Genomic DNA, 18505 nt, shown 5'->3' on the forward strand with positions numbered 1-18505 from the left:
GGAAAACACGTATGAAATATGCTATATCAAACAACCCCACACTAAAGTTATGCTTGTCCTCAAGCAATTAAACTCGATAATAATCTTCTACCATATAATAACTCTTCGTACATGTATGTAGAACCAAACGAACAAGAAACCAAACAAGCAACACCTAGCGTGGGCACGATTTGTAGTAAATAACAACCATACCTCCCACTTGCATTCCCCGAAATTAACTTCCCATACCGCAAACAATATGTAATGGATATAGTAACTAAAAATAATCTCGAATAACGTACCATACTGATGAAGTAGAGAATCTCAAATCATAAATATGTCTTCAAAGAAAACGGGAATCAAGTAGGAACCGAGCACCCAAAAAAATAGCAATCGAACATGTGTGCCAATAGAACGCATGGGCTACCCCGCAATTGGTCAAGCCAAGCCTCCCACAGTACCTAACATCGCGAGATGTCGGTAAGAAAATAATGTGCTTAGGAGGATACACATTACATCCAGATATCATCGATAATCATGATGTGATCATCTAATCCGTTAAGTCAACCATAAAGATTGAGGTTCATCAGGCTTAAAATCTGATATCTTACCTTTCCGGAGGTTATCCACTGGGAATCTGATCAATCACTGACATTTTATGTTTCATGGTACGCTTCCCATTTGGCTAGCAAATCTCCCTCATTGAGATAAGCTTTAACTACCAGTTTCCCTATTTTACGTTGAGGCCTGGTAGATTTCCAGTCGATTTTAGCAATGACTTTTCAAGATTTTTTGTCACCCTACAACTGGTCTGGACTACATCTTCTGAAACAAATCAGCAAGTGTGTCATTCGAGAGACTTAACTCCCTTAAGGATGGAATAGATACATCCTATGTGGTTAAATAAGGTGGTCGGGTTCAACATTGTCCTTGTTAGGAGAAACAATGAGAATCGCCCTGTTTTAAGTTTTCGATCTAGCGCATGGTCCGGTTTCGACCACACGCCACTATCATCGTTCATACAGTTGACACCCGCCTTGGTGCAGATGACCTACGTATGAATTTTAATGTTCATGTAGGATTTCACATTCAAAATAATGAACATGTTTTGAAAATTCAAGACTTTCTCCTCTAACAGTACCTCATCGTGAAATGATGGGTAATGAAATGGTACAGCTTAAGAGGTATACGTACCAAGTAAAACGGTTGGAAGACTTTACTTCCTTAATGAGTGGATCTGAGTCACTCGGGAATGCCAATCTATTTCAATTGACACTCGGTTTAAATCCAAAAAACCTTTGGGTGCCATAGCTTTTGGCTATGGGTTGTGTTGTCTGAGCAAACACAAGCACGTAGCTATTGTTCCTAAAAAGGATAACACTGGTGAAGCTCTAGGCTCCTCTTCCCACAGTATCACACCATTAAATGATGTAATAATAAAATGATATAGTTTCGGAAGTCTGCTATACCAAGTAACTAAAAGTTTGTGATCTGGCACGTGATTCGGTCACAATCACGCTATGCTATCACCGCTCTCTCACGGTTTACACCCGTTTTGGTACAGGCGACCTACTATTGAGTTTCCCTAACGCGTAGGATTTCATGTCCAAACTAATGAACATGTGAAACAATTTTGACTTCTTTGAAAACACAAAATATACCATAAAATACCAAGCCAATTTTCATAATAAAGGTTTTGGCCGAATTTTCAATTGTTTTTCTACGTTTTTTTATTTTTAAACTAACTTTTCTATTTTTTTATTTTACCCCTAATTTTTCAATTTTTTTTATTTACGACCAAAACCCGTGAAACGTCAAGTCTTTTTAAATCAAAACTAATATGATGATGATTCCATTAACAACCGACCCGAGAGATTTTACATCCCCACCCCACACTTGAGATCAAGTAATGTCCCCATCACTTGAGATCAAAAATAGATAAAAATCAAAAGGGTTATGTGAGAAAGAAAATATAAAAACTTATCGAGTTAACCACTGATCGCGGAATGCCAGTGACAGATGGCGCTGAACTGACTGACAGCATAAGAACATCGTCCATTCCCGATCATCACACCAATATCATCAATCATGCAGTTTTGCTAAACTTAATGCCAGACTTGAAAAATCATTTCACCAACAAACCTAAGAAAATAAAAACCAACGAACTACATAAACGGGACAAGGTGGCACTACCCGATGCCGAAACGCCTTGTCCCTCAAATAAGTCTCAAAGTACATAAACAGAAAATAAAATTATTCAAGTACAGACCAAATGAAAAAGAAATAGTTTCACACAAATACAACATAACATGCGCAACAATCAATCATTCCTCGGCCAAAAATCTCTAGTAGGGTCCCAATTCACACCATAAGTATCCTGACAAGCTTGGTACGGGTCATATGAAGGATCCGGTCTCGGAGGAGTAACTGATGTATAATCAGGAATGGTAGTTCTTGTCGGAATATACGCCTCCGGGTTCTGACGCATCTGACGCTGAATTTGTCGCTGATGAACCTCCCACTGATTGTGGACCCGAATTCCCCTAACATCATACTCTACCCTGTCAACATGCTCCCCCAAATGACCCATCTCCGTTCCAAACTGTCCCAGCGTTGTGTTAATGGACCCATAATTGTTTTGGTGCCAATTCATCAAATCCTCGTTATGCCTACGCTGCTCCTCTAACATCTGCTGATTATGCGCAACGTGGGCATCATACGCTGATCGGCTATCCCTATACTCTATATGAAGACCGTCTACACTGTTAACCAACGAATTCCAACTCTCTTCACCAATTGACCACGTACCATGTACGTTCGCAGCACTCGAGCTACCTGCCTCATACGTGGATTGATTAACACCACGTCCACGACCACGACCTGCCCCATCTCCCGGTTGTTGCTGTTCATCAGACCACAAAACCCAATCTGTCGGACCTCATCGGATAAACTCGGCTTTAAAGAAAAACAGAATATTAGTGGGCATCGCCTCAACTCCCACTACATCACACCTACTAGTCGGGACCGAAAACGCCCGAGCAAACCTAGTGACCAAATGCCCACCTAACAATGGGCGTTCCGTGCGTGTATCTGTTCCGATCTCTTGCAACCATACTCCTAACATACACGGGACATCGATTGGCTCCCTCAATTTAATTTGTTGTAGGATCCAAAGTTCCCTTCGCTGAATCTTATTCGCGTTTTTCCTAGCCATGAACATACTAGCAATCATCTTAAAAATTATTCGATCCTCAGGAAGTCTAAGCATCGACTGAACACTTCGACTTGAACTAAATGGACCAGCATTATCATTTGCCACAGTTGGCCAATAATTACTCTCACTGAAAGCTTCCTGCCCAAACACTCTGCAATTTAACAAATGCCACTTCAAATCATTATCAGTCAACTCGGGATATAAATCTAACGCCCGAGCCAACCCAATTTTAGACATGCAATGCTCCAACCCGCCAAGCCTAAATGTCAAGAAATCTGCCTCGGTCGGAGAGGCTCGCGGTCGACAACTAACAGTTGAGAAGAACTCTTAAGGTTAACTGCTCATAAATATCTTCATTAATTTCAAATAACCTTTCATAAGGTCTCAACTCATTACCCGCATAAACTACCCACAACTAACCACGCAACTCCCGAACAATATTATTACCCAATGATGAAAGTTGCGATCAATCCAAATAAAAAGTTCGCTCAATCGGACGAGCGCTATTTGTTGTGAACCTTTCTTCCAAATCCTCATCATTAGAGATGTGGGATAACCATAATTCAGGATTATTCGGTGGTTTCCTTGGTGGTTCCTGGTTACCTCCCGATCTCTACATTCATGAAACAAGTAAAGAAAACAAAACACCAAACTCAAAAGTTAGTGTTAGTCATAATAAATAGCACCAAATACCCTTTACAACCAAACCATGTTTCATGTTAATCCACTTTTAAAAATAATCTCCAAGTTAACAAATAACACTTGTAAAACAATGCCAAGACCACAAATCTATCTCATATCATACTATCATTTAAACCAATTCATCATATCAACGACACTCACATAACACCATTACCAAAATATTAACAAACATGACTACTCATAACACTTTTTAATTTCCACAAATCTAGAAAAGTTCATCATGTTCGCCAATTTTCACCAATTGAAATTACTACTACCAAAATACTCATTACAACTCAAAAACACATGTTTAATCCCCACTAGCATGGCATCATACATAACTAAACCAATTTTTGCATCAAGTCATTCAAACCAATATGACCCGCCCATATGAACACAACCCCACACTAGCTCAAAAACACATAAACAATTCAAAAACTATAGCAATTTCAAGCATGTAACTCCTTTATCACCTACAAATTCGCATTCCGAAACATACAAACCCTAGTTTCAATTGCAACTTCTAAAAACACAAAATTAATTATGAATTCAAAGCATACAATCATAATCTAACAAAACCCATCACTAATTAGAAAACAAAACCCCAATTAAAGAAACCTCACACTAATTCATCATGTAAATCAAAGATTAAGCATGTAAATACACACAATTAGATGAATTTAGTAAGATAGAAAACAAATTCGGACCTTTGGGTTAACCATTCTTGCAAGAATTGAAGTTAATAGAACAAGAAATTAAAGTCTTGAGAATTAGGGTTTTTAGATGTAGGTGTTTGAATGTGTAGAAAAGTTGTTATGAATGAAAAGAATGAAAGGATTGGGAGTAAAATACAGCTTGTACCCGGTTTCTCTTTTGTGTGGTTAAGAAAATTCATGTTTATTTCATTTAAAAATCAAAACAGGCTGCTCGACAGCAATCGGTGCGGCGCGCTAGGTTATCGCGCGGTGTGCCAAAACATCGCGCGGTGCTCCATTCAACTAAAAAATTAGGTCGAGGCTTTTTAAATATCTGGCACATCAGGTACTTTCATGTGGAGCGGCGCGCAAGGGTATGGAGCGGCGCTCCAGGTACTGTTTTATCATAAATTCGAAATTTTAAGCCATTTTAACCCATTTTCTCAACCTAAAAACCAACAAACAACCCCAACAAAAATCCGAGCATGATCACATTGCACATATCATCAAACAAGCACAAAAACATACAAACTCTATAACAATGTGAAGTTTATTACCGAGTCATTCACAAGACTCGTTTCCAACTTCAAGTAACCTTAGGATTGGGTTCAACGTAAACCCCGTCATCAATCTCCAATGGACCATTGAAATATTTCTTAACTCGATGTCCGTTCACCTTAAAGGTAGTACCACTCGCATTTTTCAACTCAATCGCACCGTAAGGGTAAACCTTAACAACCTCAAATGGTCCCGTCCACCGGGACTTAAGTTTTCCCGGTAAAAGCTTCAACCTAGAGTTAAACAAGAGCACTCGATCACCCTCATTAAACTCTTTCGGACCCTTTAACCTTCTATCATGCCATTGCTTGGTTTTCTCTTTATAAATCAACAAATTCTCATACACATCAAGGCGTAATTCACCAAGCTCATTCAATTGTCCCACCCTGAGGCATCCGGCTTCCTTCAAATCCAAATTGCACTTTTTAAGTACCCACATCGCTTTATGCTCAATCTCCAACGGGAGATGGCACGCTTTCCCATAAACCAACCGATAAGGAGTGGTAACAATTGGCGTTTTGTAGGCAGTTCGAAACGCCCACAAAGCTTCATCGAGCTTATTCGCCCACTCCTTCAGATTCGACCCCGCAGTTTTCTCAAGAATCCTTTAAGAGCTCGATTGGTATTCTCAACTTGTTCGCTCGTTTGGGGATGGTATGAAATAGAAACTTTATGGAGAACTCCATATCGCTTCAATACCTTCTCCATTTGGGCGTTACAAAAATGAGTACCCCTATCGCTAATTAAAGCTTTAGGGGTTCCAAATCGAGAGAATAAACGCTGAAGGAACGAAATCACAACTCGTGCATCATTTGTAGCCAAAGCTTGCACTTCGGCCCATTTAGACACGTAGTCAATGGCAATGAGTATGTAACTATAATTTTGAGATTTCGGAAATGGCCCCATAAAGTCAATTCCCCAAACGTCAAATACTTCACAAACTTGGATGCTTTGTTGAGGCATCTCATCCCATTTGGTGACTTTACCGGCCCTATGACAAGAATCGCACGATTTACAAATTTGGTGGGCAACCTTGAAAATTGTCGGCCAAAAGAAGCCGGCATCGTAGACTTTACGCCCCGTGATTTGGGGTCAAAAATGCCCACCGGTAGGCCCACTATGGCACTCGGTTAAAATACGCATACACTCCTCACCGGAAACACACCGGCGGATAACCTCATCGGGACAACAACGAAAAAGATAGGGAGCCTCCCAGAAATAGTACTTAAGGTCACTGAAGAATTTCTTCCTCTTTTGATGTGACCACCCTTTTTCCAAGAATCCCCCAACGAGATAATTAGCAATGTGCACGTACCATGGCTCGTCCACCTTGTCCATCGCCATGAGATATTCATCGGGAAAATCATCATGGATACTCGATTCGTGAAGGACTTCGAAATTTAGATTCTCGAGTCTAGACAAGTGGTCAGCCGCTAGATTTTCAGCACCCTTCTTATCTCGGATCTCGATATCGAATTCTTGCAAAAGTAAGATCCATCTAAGCAATCAAGGTTTTGCATCCGGTTTCGAAAATAGGTACTTCAGAGCGGAATGGTCCGTAAAAACTATAGTCTTAGACAAGACTAAGTAGGACTGGAACTTATCAAATGAAAAGACCACCGCAAGGAGTTCCTTTTCAGTGGTAGTATAATTCAATTGCGCTCCCTACAAGGTCTTGCTTGCATAGTAAATGGGTCAGAAATGTTTCTCGACCCTTTGACCTAAAACTGAGCCAACAGCAAAATCAGAAGCATCGCACATAAGCTCGAATGGAAGGGACCAATTCGGAGCAATTATGATTGGTGCATTGATCATTTTCTCCTTGAGAAGATTGAATGCCTTTAGGCACTCTTCGGAGAAATTCCACGGTGTGTCCTTTTCGAGGAGTTTATTCATCGGGTTAGCGATTTTAGAGAAATCCTTAATGAACCGCCGGTAAAAACCGGCGTGCCCGAGAAAACTCCGAACACCCTTAACATCGGTGGGAGGTGGAAGGTTCTTAATAGCCGTTACCTTCGCAGGATCCACCTTAATACCGTCCTTAGAAATCTTGTGCCCGAGAACTATGCCCCCTTGAACCATGAAATGGCACTTTTCCCAATTGAGCACAAGATTAGACTTCTCACACATTTCCAACATCTGTTCTAAATTAAGAAGGCATGAATCAAAAGTGTCACCGAAGACCGAAAAGTCATCCATGAACACCTCCATGCAATCCTCTATCATATCATGGAATATGGCCATCATGCACCTTTGAAAAGTGGCTGGAGCATTGCAAAGGCCAAAGGGCATGCGTTAGTATGAAAATGTGCCATACGGGCACGTGAAAGTAGTTTTCTCCTGGTCCTCAGGCGAATAGGAATTTGGAAATAGCCCGAAAAACCATCAAGAAAACAATAAAAGCTGTTTCCCGCTAACCTCTCGAGCATTTGATCCATGAAAGGTAACGGGAAGTGGTCCTTGCGTGTGACGTCGTTCAACTTACGATAGTCAATACAAACACGCCACCCCGTGACAGTCCTAGTGGAAATTAACTCATTTTTATCATTAGTGGTAACAGTCATACCACCTTTCTTAGGTACACAGTGTACCGGGCTAATCCAAGGATTGTCAGAGATCGGGTAAATCAGACCTGCATCGAGGAGCTTTATGATCTCTTTCTTCACGACATCTTGCATGTGCGGGTTCAACCTCCTTTGTCGTTGCACCACAGGTTTGGAGTTATCCTCCATTAAGAATTTGTGGGTGCAATAGGAGAGACTAATACCCTTAATGTCGTGAATTTTCCATGCAATGGTCGGTTTATGGGCCTGCAGCATGGTTACAAGCTCAGTTTTCTGACATGTAGTAAGAGAAGAAGAAATAATTACCGGGAGCTTAGATTCCTCCTGCAAATAAGCGTATTCCAAATGATCTGGAAGTGGCTTCAATTCTAACTCGGGACGTTCTTCAATTGAAGACTTGCTCCGGTAATCCGCATCACGTTCGAGTTCCTTGAACTCCTCCTCAGTCGGTTGATAGCCGTTTTCCATCAAGGTGGTCAAAATATCCACCTCCTCAACCTGCAATGAAATGTCCCGTTCTTATTGATTAAAAATGTTCCATATTAATTGATTTCGTTGCGAGATTTTGACCTCTATATGAGACGTTTTTCAAAGACTGCATTCATTTTTAAGACAAACCATAACCTTTATTTCATAAATAAAGGTTTAAAAAGCTTTACGTAGATTATCAAATAATGATAATCTAAAATATCCTGTTTACACACGACCATTAGATAATGGTTTACAATACAAATATGTTACATCGGAATCAGTTTCTTGAATGCAGTTTTTACACAATATCATACAAACATGGACTCCAAATCTTGTCCTTATTTTAGTACGCAACAGCGGAAGCTCTTAGTATTCACCTGAGAATAAACATGCTTTAAACGTCAACAAAAATGTTGGTGAGTTATAGGTTTAACCTATATATATCAGATCGTAACAATAGACCACAAGATTTCATATTTCAATACATATCCCATACATAGAGATAAAAATCATTCATATGGTGAACACCTGGTAACCGACATTAACAAGATGCATATATATAAGAATATCCCCATCATTCTGGGACACCCTTCGGATATGATATAAATTTCGAAGTACTAAAGCATCCGGTACTTTGGATGGGGTTTGTTAGGCCCAATAGATCTATCTTTAGGATTCGCGTCAATTAGGGTGTTTGTTCCCTAATTCTTAGATTACCAGACTTAATAAAAAGGGGCATATTCGATTTCAATAATTCAACCATAGAATGTAGTTTTACGTACTTGTGTCTATTTTGTAAATCATTTATAAAACCTGCATGTATTCTCATCCCAAAAATATTAGCTTTTAAAAGTGGGACTATAACTCACTTTCACAGATTTTTACTTCGTCGGGAAGTAAGACTTGGCCACTGGTTGATTCACGAACCTATAACAATATATACATATATATCAAAGTATGTTTAAAATATATTTACAATACTTTTAATATATTTTGATGTTTTAAGTTTATTAAGTCAGCTGTCCTCGTTAGTAACCTACAACTAGTTGTCCACAGTTAGATGTACAGAAATAAATCAATAAATATTATCTTGAATCAATCCACGACCCAGTGTATACGTATCTCAGTATTGATCACAACTCAAACTATATATATTTTGGAATCAACCTCAACCCTGTATAGCTAACTCCAACATTCACATATAGAGTGTCTATGGTTGTTCCGAAATATATATAGATGTGTCGACATGATAGGTTGAAACATTGTATACGTGTCTATGGTATCTCAAGATTACATAATATATAATACAAGTTGATTAAGTTATGGTTGGAATTGATTTGTTACCAATTTTCACGTAGCTAAAATGAGAAAAATTATCCAATCTTGTTTTACCCATAACTTCTTCATTTTGAATCCGTTTTGAGTTAATCAAATTGATATGGTTTCATATTGAACTCTATTTTATGAATATAAACAGAAAAGTATAGGTTTATAGTCGGAAAAATAAGTTACAAGTCGTTTTTGTAAAGGTAGTCATTTCAGTCGAAAGAACGACGTCTAGATGAACATTTTAGAAAACATACTTCCACTTTGAGTTTAACCATAATTTTTTGATATACTTTCATGTTCATAATAAAAATCATTTTCTCAGAATAACAACTTTTAAATCAAAGTTTATCATAGTTTTTAATTAACTAACCCAAAACAGCCCGCGGTGTTACTACGACGGCGTAAATCCGATTTTACGGTGTTTTTCGTGTTTCCAGGTTTTAAATCATTAAGTTAGCATATCATATAGATATAGAACATGTGTGTAGTTAATTTTAAAAGTCAAGTTAGAAGGATTAACTTTTGTTTGCGAACAAGTTTAGAATTAACTAAACTATGTTCTAGTGATTACGAGTTTAAACCTTCGAATAAGATAGTTTTATATATATGAATCGAATGATGTTATGAACATCATTACTACCTCAAGTTTAGTAGGTAAATCTACTGGAAGTGACAAGAAATGATCTAGCTTCAAAGGATCTTGGATGGCTTGAAAGTTCTTGAAGTAGGATCATGACACAAAAACAAGTTCAAGTAAGATTTTTACTCGAATTAAGATAGTTTATAGTTATAGAAATTGAATCAAAGTTTAAATATGAATATTACCTTGAATAAGAAAGATAACCTACTGTATATAACAAAGGTTTCTTGATCTTAGATGATTACTTGGAATGGATTAGAAAGGTTGGAAGTAAATTAGTAAACTTGAAGGGATTTTTAAAGTGTACTTGAAGTGTTCTTCCTATGATGATTATAGCTTGATTCTTGAAGTGATTTTTGATGAAGATGATGATTAACTACTGGAAAAATACGTTCATAATAGTGTGTGTGTGTGTGTGTGTTGAGAGAGAATTAGAAAGAGAATTGGAAGTGAAATGGAGTGAATGATGAGTGGTAATTGGTGAGTGGTGAGTGGGGTTAAAAGGAGTTCTAGTTCGTTGACTAGCTCATGGTAGAAGTTAAAATTGATTAGTCATACATGACATAATCAAGAGTGGAATCCCATGCTAGTTCCTATTGGTATATACTCATAGTAAGTACGTTTTGAAGCTGTGTATAATACGAGTAAGAATACGACTAGAATTCTTGATGAAAGAAAAGAATGGAAAAGTAACTGTAACCATTTTCGTTAAGTATGAGTGTTTTGATATATGTCTTGAAGTCTTCCAAAAGTATTTTAATACATCTAAATACACTACATGTATATACATTTTAACTGAGTCGTTAAGTCATCGTTAGTCGTTACATGTAAGTGTTGTTTTGAAACCTTTAAGTTAACGATCTCAATTAATGTTGTTAACCCATTGTTTATTATATCTAATGAGATGTTAAATTATTATATTATCATGATATTATGATATAATAATATATCTAAATATGATATATATACATTTAAATGTCGTTACAACGATAATCGTTACATATATGTCTCGTTTCGAAATCCTTAAGTTAGTAGTCTTGTTTATACGTATATAACTCATTGTTAATATACTTATGGAGATACTTACTTATCATAATCATGTTAACCATATGTATATCCATATATATATCGTCATGTCGTTTTTACAAGTTTTAACGTTCATGAATCGCCGGTCAACTTGGGTGGTCAATTGTCTATATGAAACATATTTCAATTAATCAAGTCTTAACAAGTTTGATTGCTTAACATGTTGAAACATTTAGTCATGTAAATATCAATCTCAATTAATATATATAAACATGGAAAAGTTCGGGTCACTACATGCAACTCTTCATCAATTTCAACCAATGAACATTCTCCTGAACCCTGTAACTCTGGGAATTCCTGCAACAACTCAGACTGGACATTCACAGTGTTAATAAAATAACATGTATCATCAGTGTAGGCAGGGTATTTTAAAGCATGGTCGATTGAGAAAGTTGCATGCAAATCATCTATCCTAAGGGTCAACTGTTGGCCATAGACATCAATGATGCACCTAGCAGTATTTAAAAATGGCCAACCCAAAATCAGTGGAATCCTCTCATCCACTTCCATATCCAACACCACAAAATCGGCCGGGAAAACCAACGACCCGGTCTTAACTAGCATATTCTCGATAATTCCATGAGGAAATTTAATAGAGCGGTCCGCTAGCTGAATAGCCATACGCGTGGGTTTCAACTCCCCGGGGTCTAGCTTTAAGTAAATAGAATAGGGCATTAAATTTATGCTAGCCCCCAAATCTGCCAACGCCCTCATACAATCCAAATTACCTAGTAAACAAGGAATGGTAAAACTCCCAGGATCCTCAAGCTTCTCGAGAAGCTTGTTTACAACTACCGCTGAGCATGCGGCATTCAATCTGACTGAAGATACGTTCTCCAGCTTCTTCCTGTTAGTTAGCAAGTCCTTAAGAAACCTTGCATACTTGGGCATACCTGCAATCACATCAATAAAAGGCAAATTTATGTTAACTTTTTTAATCAAGTCCATGAACTTGGACTTTTCTGCCTCCAGCTTTTCTAATCTCTACTTCCTTGGGAATGGGAGCGGTGGTTGATACTCTTTAAGTACTGGTTTCGCAGCAACAGTTTCCGGTACCCTCACAACCTTCTCAATCACCTGTTCCGGCTCCTTTCCCCCCTCCGGTTCACTAACAACAACCGGCTCACTATCCTTAACCAACGGCACTCGTAAATCATACTCATCGGGCTTCCTCGGTGAATCATATCCTAAACCACTGCGGGTAGTGATAGCATTAACGTGCTCATTCTTCGGGTTTTTATATGTCTTACTCGGTAACTCCCCCTGTTTCCTCTCATTATTCTGACTAGCAAGTTGACCAATTTGTTTCTCCGGATTCTAAATAGCTGCTTGTTGATTTCGAAACATTTGATCAATCTTCTCATTGTTCTGAGTAACAGTAGTAACAAGCTGAGTTTGAGACATTACAAGCTTTTCGATCATAGCTTCAAGGTTGGACTTTTTCTCTTCGGCTTGGGGTTTCTGAAAAATACTCGGGAGCTTGATGTTGATATCCTCCACTACAACTTGGCTGGAACCTTGAACCGTGATTACCTTGAGGATTATAGGGATTGTTGAAATTCCTATTAAACTGCGCACGTCCCTGAAACTGATTGTTGTTCTGTTGACTAATATAAACGATCTCTTCCTTTTGCCCTATCGTTTGCCCTGCATCACAATCTTTTGCCAGATGTAATCCCCCACAATACTCACAACCAACCTTCATACCATGAATATCCTTATTTATCTTCTCCAAATTCCTACCAAAGGAATCCAACTTAGCACTTATAGACCCAAAATCGTCATATGCACCAGTGGTTTCGGTTCTCTTAACTGAAGCTGAACGAGTTGACTCATGATCTTGATGCCATTCGTGAGTGTAAGTAGCCTGCTTTTCAATAATCGCTAGTGCCTCTTCTTCTGTCTTATCCATCAAAGTCCCACCTGCTGCTTGATCAATACTCTGACGAGTTGGGATGTCACACCCCTTATAGAAAATATGGACCTTCTGTAAATCATTCAACCCGTGTTGCGGACACGAGCGTAACATATTAGAATAACGGTCCCAAGCATCAAATAGTGTCTCGCTGCTCTTTTGTTTGAATTGAGAAATATATGCTTGAAGTCTAGCAGCTCGAGACGCAGGGAAAAACTTTGATAAGAACTTATATACCAACGTATCCCAAGAAGTAATCACTCCTTCCGGTTGCTTATCTAACCATCTCTTGGCTTCTCCCTTAAGAATCCAGGGAAAAAGCCTCGTCTTAATCGAAGTATCGGCAACCTTATGCAGTTTGAAAAGGTTGCAAACATCATTGAAAATACAAAGATGCTCGTTAGCATCCTCACTATCCTTGCCATGAAATTGGCAGTCAGAAGAAATCAAACTCAGGATCGGCCCTGTAATTTGAAAAGGCTGAGTGATGTCCGGTTGAGTAATCGAATTGCCTTGGCCCCCTCGTGTGGCCTTCAACTTTTCTGCCATAGTTTGAGGATGATTCGGTTAATCAGCTTGGTCAGCCATATCTTCAGTCTCGAAAAGATCTAATGAAACTTAAGATTCTTCTTCTTCTCTGATTTCAGGTGGTGTATCAGACACCACAGTCTCAGAACTACTACCCAAATTAATTATATTAGCACTCGAAGAAAAAGATGAATCCACTGTAGCCTGCTGCTCTTGATTTAACGCTCTGAATAACTCTCTTTCGGGTTCTGCAAATGGTTAAAGAATCGGAGAATTAGAAGAACGCATATGTGGCATGCACTACCTGTTACCTGCGAAATCACAACTAACAACTGATTAAACGCACCGATTCAACTGAGAATAACGAAAAGAAATTATAAACTATAACTAAAATAAACTAAGAACAATTAAATAACAATCTTAATTTTCGACACAACTGTCCCCGGCAGCGGCGCCAAAAACTTGATGTGTGAAATTGTGTCTATAATTTATAATGGAAAATGCCGGTTAAAAGATTACTACACACTAACGGGCAGTGTACCCGATCGTGTAATAGTATAAAATTGGTAATTCCGAAATCGTTCCAAGGACAGTTTAAACGTGAGAATTAAGATTGTAACTAATAAAATAAACTAAGTTAATCTATAAAAATAGAAAGTACGAGATAGTTTGTTTTGTGGCTATTTAACGATTAGCCAAATCAAAAATTGATTAAAAGTAAAAGACAATATTTTTGTGTTTTTAAATTTATAAAAATAAATGCAGACTCAACGGAAAGTAAATATATTTGAATTCAATAGATAAAAGAATGTTCGTCTAGATCTCCTATTCGTAGTGTCGGATGATTTGTTATTAAGCACTAGTTCAATTTATCAATACATGCAACTACAAAGTCGGTTTACCCAGAGTTCTCTTTCAGCAAACATATCAAACTTGGATTTATTGGCTTAGGGTTCCCTTTCACCAAATGAAATGTCCCGTTCTTATTGATTAAAAACGTTCCATATTAATTGATTTCGTTGCGAGGTTTTGACCTCTATATGAGACGTTTTTCAAAGACTGCATTCATTTTAAAACAAACCATAACCTTTATTTCATCAATAAAGGTTTAAAAAGCTTTACGTAGATTATCAAATAATGATAATCTAAAATATCCTGTTTACACATGACCATTACATAATGGTTTACAATACAAATATGTTACAACAAAATAAGTTTCTTGAATGCAGTTTTTACACAATATCATACAAGCATGGACTCCAAATCTCATCCTTATTTAAGTATGCGACAGCGGAAGCTCTTAATAATCACCTGAGAATAAACATGCTTAAAACGTCAACAAAAATGTTGGTGAGTTATAGGTTTAACCTATATATATCAAATCATAATAATAGACCACAAGATTTCATATTTCAATACACATCCCATACATAGAGATAAAAATCATTCATATGGTGAACACCTGGTAACCGACATTAACAAGATGCATATATAAGAATATCCCCATCATTCCGGGACACCCTTCGGATATGATATAAATTTCGAAGTACTAAAGCATCCGGTACTTTGGATGGGGTTTGTTAGGCCTAATAGATCTATCTTTAGGATTCGCGTCAATTAGGGTGTCTGTTCCCTAATTCTTAGATTACCAGACTTAATAAAAAGGGGCATATTCGATTTCGATAATTCAACCATAGAATGTAGTTTCACGTACTTGTGTCTATTTTGTAAATCATTTATAAAACCTGCATGTATTCTCATCCCAAAAATATTAGATTTTAAAAGTGGGACTATAACTCACTTTCACAGATTTTTACTTCGTCGGGAAGTAAGACTTGGCCACTGGTTGATTCACGAACCTATAACAATATATACATATATATCAAAGTATGTTTAAAATATATTTACAACACTTTTAATATATTTTGATGTTTTAAGTTTATTAAGTCAGCTGTCCTCGTTAGTAACCTACAACTAGTTGTCCACAGTTAGATGTACAGAAATAAATCGATAAATATTATCTTGAATCAATCCACGACCCAGTGTATACGTATCTCAGTATTGATCACAACTCAAACTATATATATTTTGGAATCAACCTCAACCCTGTATAGCTAACTCCAACATTCACATATAGAGTGTCTATGGTTGTTCCGAAATATATATAGATGTGTCGACATGATAGGTCGAAACATTGTATACGTGTCTATGGTATCTCAAGATTACATAATATACAATACAAGTTGATTAAGTTATGGTTGGAATAGATTTGTTACCAATTTTCACGTAGCTAAAATGAGAAAAATTATCCAATCTTGTTTTACCCATAACTTCTTCATTTTAAATCCGTTTTGAGTGAATCAAATTGCTATGGTTTCATATTAAACTCTATTTTATGAATCTAAACAGAAAAGTATAGGTTTATAGTCGGAAAAATAAGTTACAAGTCGTTTTTGTAAAGGTAGTCATTTCAGTCGAAAGAACGACGTCTAGATGACCATTTTAGAAAACATACTTCCACTTTGAGTTTAACCATAATTCTTGGATATAGTTTCATGTTCATAATAAAAATCATCTTCTCAGAATAACAACTTTTAAATCAAAGTTTATCATAGTTTTTAATTAACTAACCCAAAACAGCCCGCGGTGTTACTACGACGGCGTAAATCCGGTTTTACGGTGTTTTTCGTGTTTCCAGGTTTTAAATCATTAAGTTAGCATATCATATAGATATATAACATGTGTTTAGTTGATTTTAAAAGTCGAGTTAGAAGGATTAACTTTTGTTTGTGAACAAGTTTAGAATTAACTAAACTATGTTCTAGTGATTACAAGTTTAAACCTTCGAATAAGATAGCTTTATATGTATGAATCGAATGATGTTATGAACATCATTACTACCTTAAGTTCCTTGGATAAACCTACTGGAAAAGAGAAAAATGGATCTAGCTTCAACGGATCCTTGGATGGCTCGAAGTTCTTGAAGCAGAATCATGACACGAAAACAAGTTCAAGTAAGATCATCACTTGAAATAAGATTGTTATAGTTATAGAAATTGAACCAAAGTTTGAATATGATTACTACCTTGTATTAGAATGATAACCTACTGTAAGAAACAAATATTTCTTGAGGTTGGATGATCACCTTACGAGATTGGAAGTGAGCTAGCAAACTTGAAAGTATTCTTGATTTTATGTAACTAGAACTTGTAAAATATATGAAGAACACTTAGAACTTGAAGATAGAACTTGAGAGAGATCAATTAGATGAAGAAAATTGAAGAATGAAAGTGTTTGTAGGTGTTTTTGGTCGTTGGTGTATGGATTAGATATAAAGGATATGTAATTTTGTTTTCATGTAAATAAGTCATGAATGATTACTCATATTTTTGTAATTTTATGAGATATTTCATGCTAGTTGCCAAATTATGGTTCCCACATGTGTTAGGTGACTCACATGGGCTGCTAAGAGCTGATCATTGGAGTGTATATACCAATAGTACATACATCTAAAAGCTGTGTATTGTACGAGTACGAATACGGGTGCATACGAGTAGAATTGTTGATGAAACTGAACGAGGATGTAATTGTAAGCATTTTTGTTAAGTAGAAGTATTTTGATAAGTGTATTTAAGTCTTTCAAAAGTGTATAAATACATATTAAAACACTACATGTATATACATTTTAACTGAGTCGTTAAGTCATCGTTAGTCGTTACATGTAAGTGTTGTTTTGAAACCTTTAGGTTAACGATCTTGTTAAATGTTGTTAACCCAATGTTTATAATATCAAATGAGATTTTAAATTATTATATTATCATGATATTATCATGTATGAATATCTCTTAATATGATATATATACATTAAATGTCTTTACAACGATAATCGTTACATATATGTCTCGTTTAAAAATCATTAAGTTAGTAGTCTTGTTTTTACATATGTAGTTCATTGTTAATATACTTAATGATATGTTTACTTACCATAGTATCATGTTAACTATATATATATCCATATATATATGTCATCATATAGTTTTTACAAGTTTTAACGTTCGTGAATCACCGGTCAACTTGGGTGGTCAATTGTCTATATGAAACATATTTCAATTAATCAAGTCTTAACAAGTTTGATTGCTTAATATGTTGGAAACATTTAATCATCTAAATATCAATCTCAATTAATATATATAAACATGGAAAAGTTCGGGTCATTACAGTACCTACCCGTTAAATAAATTTCGTCACGAAATTTTAAGCTGTTGAAGGTGTTGACGAATCTTCTGAAAATAGATGCGGGTATTTCTTCTTCATCTGATCTTCACGCTCCCAGGTGAACTCGGGTCCTCTACGAGCATTCCATCGAACCTTAACAATTGGTATCTTGTTTTGCTTAAGTCTTTTAACCTCACGATCCATTATTTCGACGGGTTCTTCGATGAATTGAAGTTTTTCGTTGATTTGGATTTCATCTAACGGAATAGTGAGATCTTCTTTAGCAAAACATTTCTTCAAATTCGAGACGTGGAAAGTGTTATGTACAGCAGCGAGTTGTTGAGGTAACTCAAGTCGGTAAGCTACTGGTCCGACACGATCAATAATCTTGAATGGTCCAATATACCTTGGATTTAATTTCCCTCGTTTACCAAATCGAACAACGCCTTTCCAAGGTGCAACTTTAAGCATGACCATCTCTCCAATTTCAAATTCTATATCTTTTCTTTTATTGTCAGCGTAGCTCTTTTGTCGACTTTGGGCGGTTTTCAACCGTTGTTGAATTTGGATGATCTTCTCGGTAGTTTCTTGTATAATCTCCGGACCCGTAATCTGTCTATCCCCCACTTC

Source organism: Rutidosis leptorrhynchoides, chromosome 11 (assembly GCF_046630445.1).
Source record: "Rutidosis leptorrhynchoides isolate AG116_Rl617_1_P2 chromosome 11, CSIRO_AGI_Rlap_v1, whole genome shotgun sequence".
NCBI classification, from domain to species: domain Eukaryota; kingdom Viridiplantae; phylum Streptophyta; class Magnoliopsida; order Asterales; family Asteraceae; genus Rutidosis; species Rutidosis leptorrhynchoides.